The sequence below is a fragment of the Pipistrellus kuhlii genome, unplaced genomic scaffold, assembly GCF_014108245.1.
Source record: "Pipistrellus kuhlii isolate mPipKuh1 unplaced genomic scaffold, mPipKuh1.p scaffold_m20_p_119, whole genome shotgun sequence".
Lineage (NCBI taxonomy): Eukaryota > Metazoa > Chordata > Mammalia > Chiroptera > Vespertilionidae > Pipistrellus > Pipistrellus kuhlii.
The window spans coordinates 164,162-177,933 of NW_023425426.1; the positions used below are offsets into that span (position 1 = coordinate 164,162).

Here is a 13,772-nt window from a genome sequence, read left to right on the forward strand (position 1 = left end):
AGGACAGTGGGGAGTGGGGAAAGGGCAAAGGGTGGGGTGGGAACCTGGTGGAGGGGAAAAATGAGAAACTTTTGTAATAATATAAAGAATAAAGATTTATTTAAAAACTGGGGTGGGGGGATGTCTGGTGAAGGGGTTCAGTGGCACGGGTTGGGGGAGGGGGATCACTTAAAATGACACAGGAGGATCAGAGGGGGCAATCAAAATGACACAGGAGGATCAAAAGGGGTTACTAAAATGGTAATCCCCCCTCTGATTCTCCTGTGCATTTTGATTCCCCCCTCTGTTCCCCCCTGTCATTTTAAGTGATCCCCCTCCCCCCACCTTGATACCCCAATTCCTTTTTTATACCCCTAGAAATGAGCATAAAAAGAAAAAGCTACTTTGTGGAGTACAAGAAAGGAATCATAGAAGACTCTTGGGGCCAAAATCTTTCTGCTTTCTGCAAAGAGAAGATGTTGAGTATCCGATTGGTCCGAAAATGGTGAGCAGAGTATAGTAACCTCATTGAACAAGTGGACAGGGGAAGTGCTAAAAAGTGCAAATGTGGATCAGATCGGCAACCATTATTTTCCGAGCTGCAAGACCTGATCTGTGAATGGGTTGTTGACAGGAGAGCAAAGGCTTTGGTTGTGAATAGGGCTAAGATTCAAGAATTTGCTCTTGCAATGGCACCACAGTTTGATATAGCCCCCGAAGACTTCAAAGCATCACAACACTGGCTGGATAATTTTCTTTAGTGAAGTGAACTGTCCTTAAGAAGATCTACAACATTGTTTAGGTTGGAAGATACGCAAGTTATTAAGTGAGCACTTGCATTCAAGTCTTTTATTGATGATGCTGACTTCTCTAAATACAATATTTCCAACATGATTGCTATGGATGAAACTGCAGTGTTTATGTGCCAATCATCTCAAACAACAATTGAACAGTGGGGTGCCTCCTTAATGTACATTCCCTCCACTGTTTACGAAAGTGCATGTGTTTCCTGTATTTTGGCAATTTGTCTGGATGGCACTAAAATCCCACCTTTAGTCATTTCTAATTGCAAGAAGGAAAAGATTGAATGTGTTTTGGGCGTTTTTATTCTTGAAACTGAAAAAGCCTGGGCCACACAAGCAGTTATAAGGAAGTGGGTCGATTTAATGCTGCCGCTTCTTATGTGAGGGAGCCAAAGAGGTCTGCTAGTCTGGGATGCAGCCAGCACTCATCATGCTAAAGATATGAAGACATTTCTTCATGAAAGAAAAATAGATCAGATAATGATTCCCTCAGGAAGGACAGCCTATCTCCAGACTCTTGATATTGCAATAAACAAGCCATTCAAAGACAATTTGCACATGGAAATTAATGACTACATTGAAAATAGAATGGAGAGAAATCAGCGTGGAAACTTTGTGAAACCTAAACTGCAAGAAGTTGTGACTTGGGTGAAGAATTCATGGGAGAAAATCACTGACAGTTGCTTTGCAAATGCACTGCGAGCAGGCTATTTTGACAAGAAGTACTCATTTAAAGACAGTGCTATTGCTAAACATGAGATTTGGTCCACTGATTCTGAAAGAAATGGAGTCACAAGAAATTCACCATGAAATTCAGGAATTGGATTGTTATGATGATGTTCCAGAAGATGATGACATGATTGTCATTGAATAAATGAGTAAATTCTTGATACTGTAGGATTCACAGTTTGTCTGGTTTGTGTTGACAACTACAGTACTACTGTACCGTATACAGGTAATAAATGTCCTTTATTTTCATTTAACCATAAATGTGTACCGTATTCTTCTTCATGGAAAAATAAGACATCCCCTGAAAATAAGACCTAGCGCATCTTTGGGAGCAAAAATTAATATAAGACACTGTCTTATTTTTGGGGAAACAGGGTATACGAAATGCTGAAAGGTATTCTTTAAGAAGAGGAGAAAGAAGAAAAAGTAAAGATAAAAATTATGAACAACAAATACATATCTATCAACAAGTGTCTATCAACAAGTGAATCTAAATGTCAAGTGAATTAAAAAATCTGAGGAACATAATAAATTGGTGAATATAATAGAATTAGGGGCACATAAAGGAGTGGACTGATAATTCTGAGGGGGAACGGGGTATGGGTGGTGTAGGAAGAGACTGGACAAAAATCTTCCACCTATGGATAAGGACAGTGGAAGGGGAGATAAAGGCAGAGGAAGGGGTCGGAACTGGGAGGAGGGGAGCTATGGGAGGGAAAAAGGAGAAACTATTGTAATAATCTGAACAATAAAGATTTATTAAATAAAAAAAACCCCACAAAACAATAAACATAGAAAACCTCTCATAAAAAATATATATATTTAAATCCGTACTGGAAATCCGAAGTAAATTTAGGAAGAATGTCGGATACAAGGTCAACACACAAAAATCAATTGTATTATTATATGTTAGAAACAAATTGAGAGAGGATCCAAGATGGCTGAGCCCAGGTGAACACCTAGCCGCAGCCGCACACAACAATTTCAATAAAATACAACTAAAATATAAAACGGACATTGCCCAGAACTACAGGAAGGTTGACTGACTGGAAATTCTACAGCGAGAAGCAAGGAGAAAACCAGAAGGAGGCGCGGAGGAGCTGGAAAAGCCCAAGGTACGGAGACGCGGTGCGCGGAGAGGACGGAGCCAGAGAGGAGGGAGGCCGAGTGCCTGGCGGGCGTTCCCAGAGCGGAAAGGAGAGAAAAGCTCCGACTGTGCTGGGCCCCCAACTGCTCTGAACCCGGTTCTGGGCCAGACCCCAGGGACTCAGGCTCAGCCTTAGGGAGCCGGGCTGTAAGGCGGAACCCCGGGGAGAGACGAAAGGAGGTCCCGGAGGCGTGCACACTGCGCACAGAGAAGGGACGATCGGCTGTGCCGCGAGATTGCCCTGACGGGAAGGAGACCTGGGCTCCAGACTGCTCTGAACGCCACCTCCAACTCCACTTCCAACTGAACTGAACCCCAATACCGGGCTCATTAGGGGAGAGCATAGAGTGTTTGGCAGCAGGCGAAAATCGAGGGCACCTTTCTCTCAGAGGCACTGGCAGCAGCGAGCACTGAAGGACCCGCATAGGGCGGGGCTGACAAGCCAAAGCTGCAGGCTCCACCCTGAAACCCCGTCCCATCTGTAACTGCGAAATGCGACAACAAAATAGATCACAAACGAAAGAAATGGAGGACAAAAAGCGTCTGGATATAGAGTTCAAATCTACGCTTATAAGGTTTTTCAAGAATTTCCTAGAAAAGATGGATAAGGCCTATGAGGATATGATAAGAGATCAACTAGAATTAATAAGGAGTCAACAAGAAATGATAAGGGATCAACAAGAAATAAAGAATACATTGTCTGAAATAAAAAATATTTTACTGAGTCCGAAAAACAGAAGGGAAGATCGCAAGAATCAAGTCAAAGATTTGGAACATAAAGAACCAGAAGACACTCCTCCACAGAAGCTAGAAGGCAAGAGAATCCAGAAAATTGAAGATAATGTAAGAAACCTCTGGGACAACTTCAAGCGAACCAACATCATAATTATGGGGGTCCCAGAAGATGAGAGAGAGCAAGATATCGAAAACATACTGAAAGAAATAGTGACAGAAAACTTCCCCTACCTGGTGAAAGAATTAGACTTACAAGTCCAGGAAGCGCACAGAACTCCAAACAAAAGGAATCCAAAGAGGACCACACCGAGACACATCATTATTAAAATTCCAAGAGCAAAAGACAAAGAGAGAATATTAAAAGAAGCAAGAGCAAAGAAGGTAGTAACCTATAAAGGAGCACCTATACGATTGTCAGCTGACTTCTCAACAGAAACCATGCAGGCCAGAAGGGAATGGCAAGAAATATTCAAGGTGATGAATAGCAAGAACCTACAGCCAAAAATAATCTACCCAGCAAAGCTATCACTCAGAATCGAAGGCCAGATAAAGAGCTTCACTAATAAAAAAAAGCTAAAGGAGTTCATCACCACCAAACCAGAATTATATGAATTGCTGAAGGGGGTTCTTTCAGAAGAGAAAGTAAACAAAGATAAAAATTATGAACAACAAATACATAACTATCAACAAGTGAATCTAAAAACCAAGGAAATTAAAAAAATCTTATGAACAATATTAACTGTTGAATATAATAGAATCAGAGGTATGGAAGGGGAGTGAACCGACGATTCTTGGGGTAAAAGGGAGAGGGGGGCGTGGGAAGAGACTGAACATAAACTGTGCACCTATAGATGAGGACAATGGGGAGAGGGGAAAGGGCAGAGGGCGGGGTGGGAACCTGGTGGAGGAGAGCAATGGTGGTGGGGGGAAAGGAACATTTGTAATAATATGAACAATAAAAACTTATTAAAAAAATAAAATAAAATATGGTAAAATGGCAAAAAAATATATAAATAAATAAATGTTAAAAAAAAAGAAACAAATTGAAAAATAAAAATTTAAATAACCATTCATATTGGCATAAAAACCATGATATATATGAGATATATTCAACAAAATATGTTACAGATCTATATAATGAAAGCTACAAAGTATATTGAAATAAATTATTTTGAAAAACTCTAATTGAATGGAAATATATTATATAGTATATTCATTTATGGAAGAGAATGTTTTTGAAGTGTCAACTCTCCTAAAACACAAAATCCCAGGAGACATTTTTGTTGTTGTTGATATTAACAAGATATTGTAAAACTTATATATGGTAATGTCAAGGCCCCACAATAGCAGAAACAATTTTGGAAAAGAAAAGCTAGAAGCCCTAACCGGTTTTGCTCAATAGACAGAGCATTGGCATGTGGACCAAAGGGTCCCGGGTTTGATTCCAGTCAAGGGCATATACCTTGGTTGCAGGCTCCTCCCCAGCTCGAGCACTAGTTAGGGCACAGCATGAGGCAACCAAACTATGTGTTTCTCTCACAGTGATGTTTCTCTCCATCTTTCCCTCTCTGTTCTACTCCTCCTCTCCCCCCAAAAAATAATGAAAAAATATCCTCAAGTGAGGATTAACAAAAACAAAGAAAGAAAAAAGGATAATAGAAAAGCTATCCCTCATGTGATTGCTTCAACATGAGGTAAAAAGGAAAAGTAAAAAAAAAAAAAAAGCAAAGGAGAACTTACATCTCCAAGGTAAAACACTTATTGCAAGAATACCTTATAGAGACTTCAGAAATGGAACAAAATATATAGTCCAAATGATTTTATACAAATATACTAACGTAATTCAATGAGAAATGGATATTTTTGTTACAAATTGTGTTAGACTGTATGGATATTTGTTAGGAAAAAAAATTTATTGCTATCCTTACCTGTCAGCACACACCAAAGCTAACATAAAATGGAACAAAGACCTAAAAGTTAAAAATAAAATTATAAAATATTTATAATTAAACATAGAAAAGGTCTTTGTAATAATGAATTAGGCAAATGTCTTAGAATATATAAAGCCTTACAAATGCCAAAAGAAAGGTAAATTGGACTGCAATAGTATTTCAACACAATAATAACAAACCTTTGATCTTTGAAAGGTACTATTAAGAGAATAAAATGGTTAGTCACAGATGAGGAGTTAAATATTTGCAACACATATATCTCATAATTAAATTATATCCAGAACATATTTTTAAAAATTCTAGCTATAGATATCACACTTTGTGTGGATTCTTAGTTATGGCTTGCATCTATACTCCTGTGAACTAGAATAGAATTCTCCACCAACCCTTCAGCATTCTCTGTATACAGTAACTAGAGTCCTGGTGCACAACATTCATACATGAGGAGGGTTCCTCTAAGCCCAGCCTGCACCCTCTCCAATCTGGGACATCCCTGTCACAATCTGGGACCGCTTCGCTGGCTCCTAATGGCTCACCTGCCTTCCTGCCTGATCACATGTAACTTCCCCACTGCAGCCTGATTACCCCTAAACGCCTCTGCCTTCTGGCCTGATTGCCTCAAACTGCCCTCCCCCGCCTGATCACCCCCAACTGTAGCCCCTGCCAGCCTGGTTACCCTTATCTGCCCCCTGCCAGCCCGATTACCCCCAACTGCCCTCCCCTGCTGGCCTGGTTGCCCCCACACAACCTACTGTTCAATCGTTTTGTCATCCCTCCCTCCATAACACCCCTCCTGGTATGGTTGCCCCACATAGCCTGCAGTTCAGTGTCTGTCTGGTTGTTTCAGTCATAATGGCCCCTGGTTTTTTATATATTAGGATGATAGAGTCACATGGAGAGAAGTTGTCAGAAAGTTTCTGCATCATATTCATTTTAAAGTCCTGTCACTAACTTTATGTTTATTTCTAAAAATAAGTGTATACTGTATTCAGTTGATTTTTAGAACTAGTCTAGATATTCTTTAAAATAGGCAAGGTTTTAGAGAAGAGTTATTTTCTCCTCTGTATAAAGCTTTACTTTCAAAGCTCACCACTCATATCCTTCCAATGTTCCCAAATCATCTGCAATTCCAAATGAAACTATAGAATCAGGTCTACATATACCTCTTTTTGCTACAAGATAAGTTGATGCTAGAGAGAAGGCAGATGTTTTATCACACACAATTTGTAAGTTTTAGTTTTTGTTCTAGGCATTAGCCAGTGCAGCTGATAGACTATGTTAGCATAAATGCCCTGTGCATTCTTAGCTTTCTTCTGTAAATGTTTTTGTTGTGACTGATACATTTTTATATTATTTAAGAGCTTGCCATCATAATATTGAATGAAAGTAAAATAACATACAGTAATCTCAAATGGAAGAAGTCGTACAATGGACATTTTTTTGCCTTCTCTATTAGTGTCAGTCTGGCCCATGAACTGGTCACAGGAGTTAGGCTTCATGGTTTAGATAAGTAGAAGCAATCTACAAAATACTCCACATCTGGATAGTTACCAAAGTTCAAATACAGAGAGAGAGAGAGAGAGAGAGAGAGAGAGAGAGAGAGAGAGAGAGAGAGAGAGAGAAAGCTAAATGGTATCTGGAGACTTGCTAAGGTTGAACAAGATACATGGTCTAGGAGGAGACATTGATTGGTATAATGGTTACTATATCTTGAATGCCTTTAGTGTTGTAGGAACATTAGATTTAAGAATGAGGTATTTGAGGTCCCATCTGTAACTGCGAAATACGACAACAAAATAGATCACAAACGAAAGAAATGGAGGACAAAAAGCGTCTGGATATAGAGTTCAAATCTACACTTATAAGGTTTTTCAAGAATTTCCTAGAAAAGATGGATAAGACCTATGAGGATATGAAAAGAGATCAACTAGAATTAATAAGGAGTCATCAATAAATGATAAGGGATCAACAAGGAATAAAGAATACATTGTCTGAAATAAAAAATATTTTACAGAGTCCTAAAAACAGAAGGGAAGATCACAAGAATCAAGTCAAAGATTTGGAACATAAAGAGCCAGAACATACTCCTCCACAGAAGCTAGAAGGCAAGAGAATCCAGAAAATTGAAGATAATGTAAGAAACCTCTGGGACAACTTCAAGTGAACCAACATCAGAATTATGGGAGTCCCAGAAGATGAGAGAGAGCAAGATATCCAAAACATACTGAAAGAAATAGTGACAGAAAACTTCCCCCACCTGGTGAAAGAATTAGACTTACAAGTCCAGGAAGAGCACAGAACTCCAAACAAAAGGAATCCAAAGAGGACCACCCCAAGACACATCATACTTAAAATTCCAAGAGCAAAAGACAAAGAGAGAATATTAAAAGAAGCAAGAGAAAAGAAGGTAGTTACCTATAAAGGAGCACCTATACAATTGTCAGCTGACTTCTCAACAGAAACCATGCAGGCCAGACGGGAATGGCAAGAAATATTCAAGGTGATGAATAGTAAGAACCTACAGCCAAAGATAATCTATCCAACAATGCTATCACTCAGAATCGAGGGTCAGATAAAGAGCTTCACTAATAAAAAAAAGCTAAAGGAGTTCATCAACACCAAACCAGAATTATATGAATTGCTGAAAGGGGTTCTTTCAGAAGAGAAAGTAAACAAAGATAAAAATTATGAACAACAAATACGTAACTATCGACAAGTGAATCTAAAAACCAAGGAAATTAAAAAAAATCTGATGAACAATAGTAACTGTTGAATATAATAGAATCAGAGGTATGGAAGGGGAGTGAACTGACGATTCTTGGGGAAAAGGGGAGAGTGGGGCATGGGAAGAGACTGAACACAAACTGTGCACCTATGGATGAAGACAATGGAGGGTGGGGAAAGGGCAGAGGGTGGGGTGGGAACCTGGCAGAGGAGAGCAATGGTGGGGGGGGGAAAGGAACATTTGTAATAATATGAACAGTAAAAACTTATTAAAAAAATAATAATAATAATTAAAAAAAAGAATGAGGTATTTGAGTCCTGGCCAGTGTTGCTCAGTTACTAGTTGAGTTTCATCCCTTTGACTGAAAGGTCACTGGTTCAATTCCTGGTCAGGGCATATACCCAGGCTGGTGGTTCAATTCCTTTCAGGGTTCATACGGGGGAGGTAGCCAATCAATGTTTTCCTCTCTCTCCCTCTCCCTTCCTCTCTTGCTAAAATCATTATAAAACAACATTTAAAAAATAATAATAATGAGGTATTGAAATCATCATGGTTGTGAACTAAATTCTGGTCAGGACACATACAAGAAGGAAACAGTGAGTGCATAAGTAAATGGAACAACAAACTCTCTCTCTCTCTCTCTCTCTCTCTCTCTCTCTCTCTCTCTCTCATCAATAAATAAAAAATTAAAATAAAATGGGATCATCTTGAAAAAAAAAAAAAAGAATGATGTATCATCATTCCCATTTGAATTATGTGGAAATTGAGACATGGAGGGGTTACCAGGTAAATATCTTATCCAGGATGATACAACTAATAAGTGGAAGATCTGGAATCTGAGCTTCATCTTTCTTCATTTAAAGCTACTTTATTGCCTCTCATTTAACATAATTTTGAATTTTGATCCCATCATAGAAACTATTTTATATTATTTTCTGGGTGTAGGCCAACCATGTCAAACTCAAAGGCTATCACAGGCCAAATAAACAAGGTTTAAGTTTATGTGGGCTGCAAAAACAACAACAAAACAAAACAAAACAAAACAAAAAACACACACACAAAAAACAAAAACAAACAAACAAAAAACCAACAAAACAAAACAAAAAACTTTAATTTTCATAGAAACATAGTTTATTTCAATAGAGACATGCTGAAGACAAAATGCTGAAATAAATGAGCCACCGTTAACATAAAATAATAGAACATTTTAACAAAAATTAATATTTTTTTCTTTTTTCTTGAACATTAATTTACCAGACACGAAATATCTGCACAAATTAAGTGTAACAGAAATAAACCTGTTTTTTTGTTCTCTGAAAGCAAAATATTTCCTGTTGCACACACCAAACAAGTCAGTCCAAGACTAATGATGTGGCAATCAGCTGCTAAAACATTCGTGGCTCATATTAGAGAGAAATGGTGTGCTTGTGCGGAAGGAACATGAATGAAACACAATTATAGTAATCAGTCATTAGCAAACGTTGCAGTTCATTATTAATAATTATGTATAACAGGATTTTGTAAAAATTAAGTTATGAAATTTTTATTAAAATGTTTCTTACATACCGTTATATTGGCTGGGCCACAAAGGTATTCGTTGTGGGCTGCATGGGGCCTGCAGGCTGGGAGTTTGACATGCTTGGTGTAGGTGGCCCTAGCAGAAGTAGTATTTATCTGACTGAAGGAGGCTGAAGGTCTCCAGGCAAATCCTGATCTGGATAAGACAAGGATAGAAATTTTGTTTTAATATATCTTATTGATTTTACAAAGAGAGGAATTGAGAGGGATAGAGAGTTAGAAACGTCGATGAGAGAGAAACATCGACCAGCTGCCTCTTGCACACCTCCTATTGGGGATGTGCCCACAACCAGGGTACATGCCCTTGACCGGAATTGAACCCGGGACCTTTCAGTCCGCAGACCGACGTTCTATCCACTGAGCCAAATGGTTTCGGCAAGGATAGAAATTTTGATTTATCTTATGGTAAAGCTGTATTTGCTTTTATTAGGTAAGTATGTATGGCTATATTCCTGTCAGTGTACAACTTCAGTGTTTACCACTGTTAATAGGAATACCTTAGATTTCTATTCATGTTTTGTTCAATAAAGCAAGGGATGAAGTGTTTAACTCTAAAGAGCTGATTTTTTTCAGTGTTCTAAGAAAGAAAAGGCACATATACTAGCTTATAAAACTGACACGCAGAGTGCCAATAGAATCTTAGAGTTGGAAGACTCTTAAAGATGAAAGATGACCAAGTTTAGTCTTTGTATTCTAACCTCAAGTTATATTAATTAACAGGGGTTGAATATTGCTTCTGTTCTTATGTAAAGCTATTAATGGTCAATAATTCTTATTATTTAGAAATGTTCAAACTAGGCAGGATAAAGTAAAATTATTTTACAGATGAGGAAACAAGCAATAACTCTTTTTATAAGACCACACCTATGGCTGAATGATGATATGTGTTTTTCCTTTTGGATATAATATTGATACTTTATATGAAAATCATGTCAAAGAAATTTTAACTCTAGCCCATGAAATCTGAGAAAGTGTTACCTCTCTGCTTCTCCTAAATGGAGGATGGGATTAGAGCAATGGATGGAGTATGCATGTGTTCGTGCACATGCATGCTTGCTTGGAAGTGTGCGTGCATGTTGGAGATTGCAAAACCATAATCTCTACTGGCTTTGATAAAGAAATGCCATGAACTTGAGCATTTGAGTTAGATTGAAAACAACTTTCTGCCAAGAAAGGCTCTTTACAAATCTTTGGCTAGTTGCAAATGCGAGATAGGATCATTCTTGTACTAGAGCCACCTGCAATGCATACCAGTCATGGTGACTAACCTACACACCAAGGGTGAGGAAGCTGGAATTCTTTTACATAGCAGATCCCAGGTTTGCCTAGAAGAAATTATAGGATTCCAAATACCTTCCACATCTGGATCCCATACTCTGAGACTTGGCAGTCATACTATTTTAAAAATGTTGTAGCATTGTTAGATAACCTGCCAGAATATGTTGAAATGGTACATAGTTTGGAATATTCCACACATGGGTAAGTATATTAATTCTTCAATGCTGTTTTTTTTTGTCCTTAATTGGCAAAGAAATGTAAGCATACAATCAGAAATTATAGCAAATGGTTCATATTTAGCATATTTATTCATTATATTTTCTGGGAAAGTACCATTTAAAAGGTACATTGTTTAATGTAATATCTAAGTTGCTTGGAAAAGCTTGTATATAAAGAGATCTCTAATGTAAGATATTTTCAGTGTGTACATTTCTTTACATACTTGCAATTATATTTTCATTTGGGATTGCTCTGGTTCAGTGGTGGTGAAAGCTGGAATACTATGTTGAGAAGGATTCAGAAGTTTCACCAGGGTTTTAGTGAAAAAGAATTCCCTGAGCGATTAGTGAAAAACACACATTTCTGCACCATGTATTTTTTAAATGGTACATTTTATGTTATATACTAGAGGCTCGATGCATGAAAATTCGTGCAAGAGTAGGCCTTCCTTCCCCAAGCTGCTGGCACTGGCTTCCTTCTGGCATCTGAGGCCTAGGCTGCTTCCCTCCTCTGGCTGCCCACAGGCACCTGGGACCTGGGCTGGCTTCCCTCAGGCCCCGACTTGGTCAGGAAGGATATCCAGAAGACATCTCTTCTAATTAGCATATTACTTTTTATTATTATAGATATTTAAAAAAATTTTAAACTTAATACAATACCCCAAAACATTGCATTGTGGACTTAAGTGGATGAATCATATAGTATATGAATTATTAATATGGCTGAATTAATATCTGTCATATTTGTTACTGTTTTCTATTATCTGTCCTTGTTATTTATTCATATTTTTATCTCCCATTTTTTTGTGCCTTTGTGGCTTTAATTGAGCATTTTGTATGATTTAATTGTACCTTTTTTCTTAGCATATCAGTTATAAACTATTTCTTTACTTTCTTTAGTGGTTGCCCTAGAGTTTGTAATACAGACTTACACCAAACCCAAGTCCATTTTCTTTAAAAAAATTTTTTTAATTGATTTCAGAGAGGAAGGGAGAGGGAGAGAGAAATAGAAACATTAATGATGAGAGATAATCATTGATGGGCTGCCTCCTGCACACCACCTCCAAGGGACTGAACCCGTAATCTGATCATGTGACTTGACCAGGAATTGGTCTGTGACCTCCTGTTCATAGGTCAATGCTCAACCACTGAGCCATGTTGGCTAGGCTCAAGTCCACTTTCAAATAACATTATATGCTTCACTAATGCAAGTACCTATCATAAGAAAATATTTCTAGCTCTTTCCTTCTATCCCTTATGTCTTTGCTGTCATTCATTTCACTTACATATCTCCATATATAAAAGCCTAAATCATCATTCGACTGTTTGACTGGACACTACGATGTGCACTGACCACTAGGGGGCAGATGCTCAATGCAAAAGTTGCTCACTGGTGGTCAGTGCATTCCCACAGTGGGAGCACCACTCATCTCACCAACGGGTGCCAGATGCCAGACTCATAGCTGGTGAGTGCTGCTGTGGTGGTGCAAACCTCTCCTGTGGACACTCCCCCTGCACTCCCCTCCCCCATCTGGACCAGGATCAGGATCAGGATCAGGACTGACATAGGGACAAGAGTTGGGACTGACTGGCGTGTGTCCACCACCACTTCTTGGTCATGGGTGCACTGGTATCGCCCTAGGACTGGCATGTGGAGATTGCAGTGGAGTGGCAGCAAGCCTCCTGAATGGTGGTGGAGGAAAGCACAGCAGGGCTATGATGAATGGGAGAGGCATGGCACCCCGGACTTGGGCTCCTCCCCCAACGCCTGCTGCTTTGTGCATTACTATATCCTTTGGGGGATGTTGGACTGACAGTTTTGGCCGGAACCCTGCAGGCCACGCCAAAGGACCCCACCAGAGCATGAATACATGCATCGGGCCTCTAGTCATATATAATAAAGAGCTAATATACTAATTAGACTAAACAGCCAAATTACCATCCCAGCGACATTCTGGACAACCATCTGGATGAAGCTGGGGCTGAAAAGAATGGCCAGGGCTGTGAGGGGCTGCAAGGGGCTGTGAGGGCTGGCTGGGGCTACGAGGAGCTGCAAGGGAGGGCTGGCTGTGGCAGCAGGGCTGTGAGGGCCGAGCCCCTTGCATAAATTTAGTGCATCAGACCTCTAGTATATATAAACTAATAATTATTGTATTATTTATCTTGAACACGTGAGTATCTGTTAGGTCAATTTAGAATTAAAAAAATGAAAGTTTTAATTTTACCTTCATTTTTTTCTCTAATGCTTTTTCTTTATATAAATTCAAATTTATGATATATCAGTTTCCTTCTGTCTTCAGGACTTCTTTGACATTTCTTGCAAGGCAGGCTTATGGGCAACAAATTTCTTCAACTTTTATTTGTCAGAGAAAGTTCTTGCTTGTCACTTTTGAATGATAATTTCTCAGGGTACAGAATTCTAGATTTATATTTTTTTTCTTTCAACACTTAACATAATTAACTCCACTCTTTTGTTTGTATGGCACTGAGAAGTCTGATGTAATTCTTAGCTATGTTTCTCTAAGGCAGCGATTTTCAATCCTTATCATCTCATGGCACACAAACTAATTACTAAATTCTGCAGCACACCAATAGATACATTTTTTGCTGATCTGACAAAAAATATAA

The 13,772-nt window shown here is 38.7% G+C and overlaps 1 pseudogene; it reads right to left on the minus strand.

Annotated features, from left to right (window-relative positions):
• LOC118716070 overlaps nt 1-12,795 on the minus strand; it is a 38,232-nt pseudogene extending 25,437 nt beyond the window's left edge.
• Between the last annotated feature and the right edge of the window lie 977 nt (nt 12,796-13,772).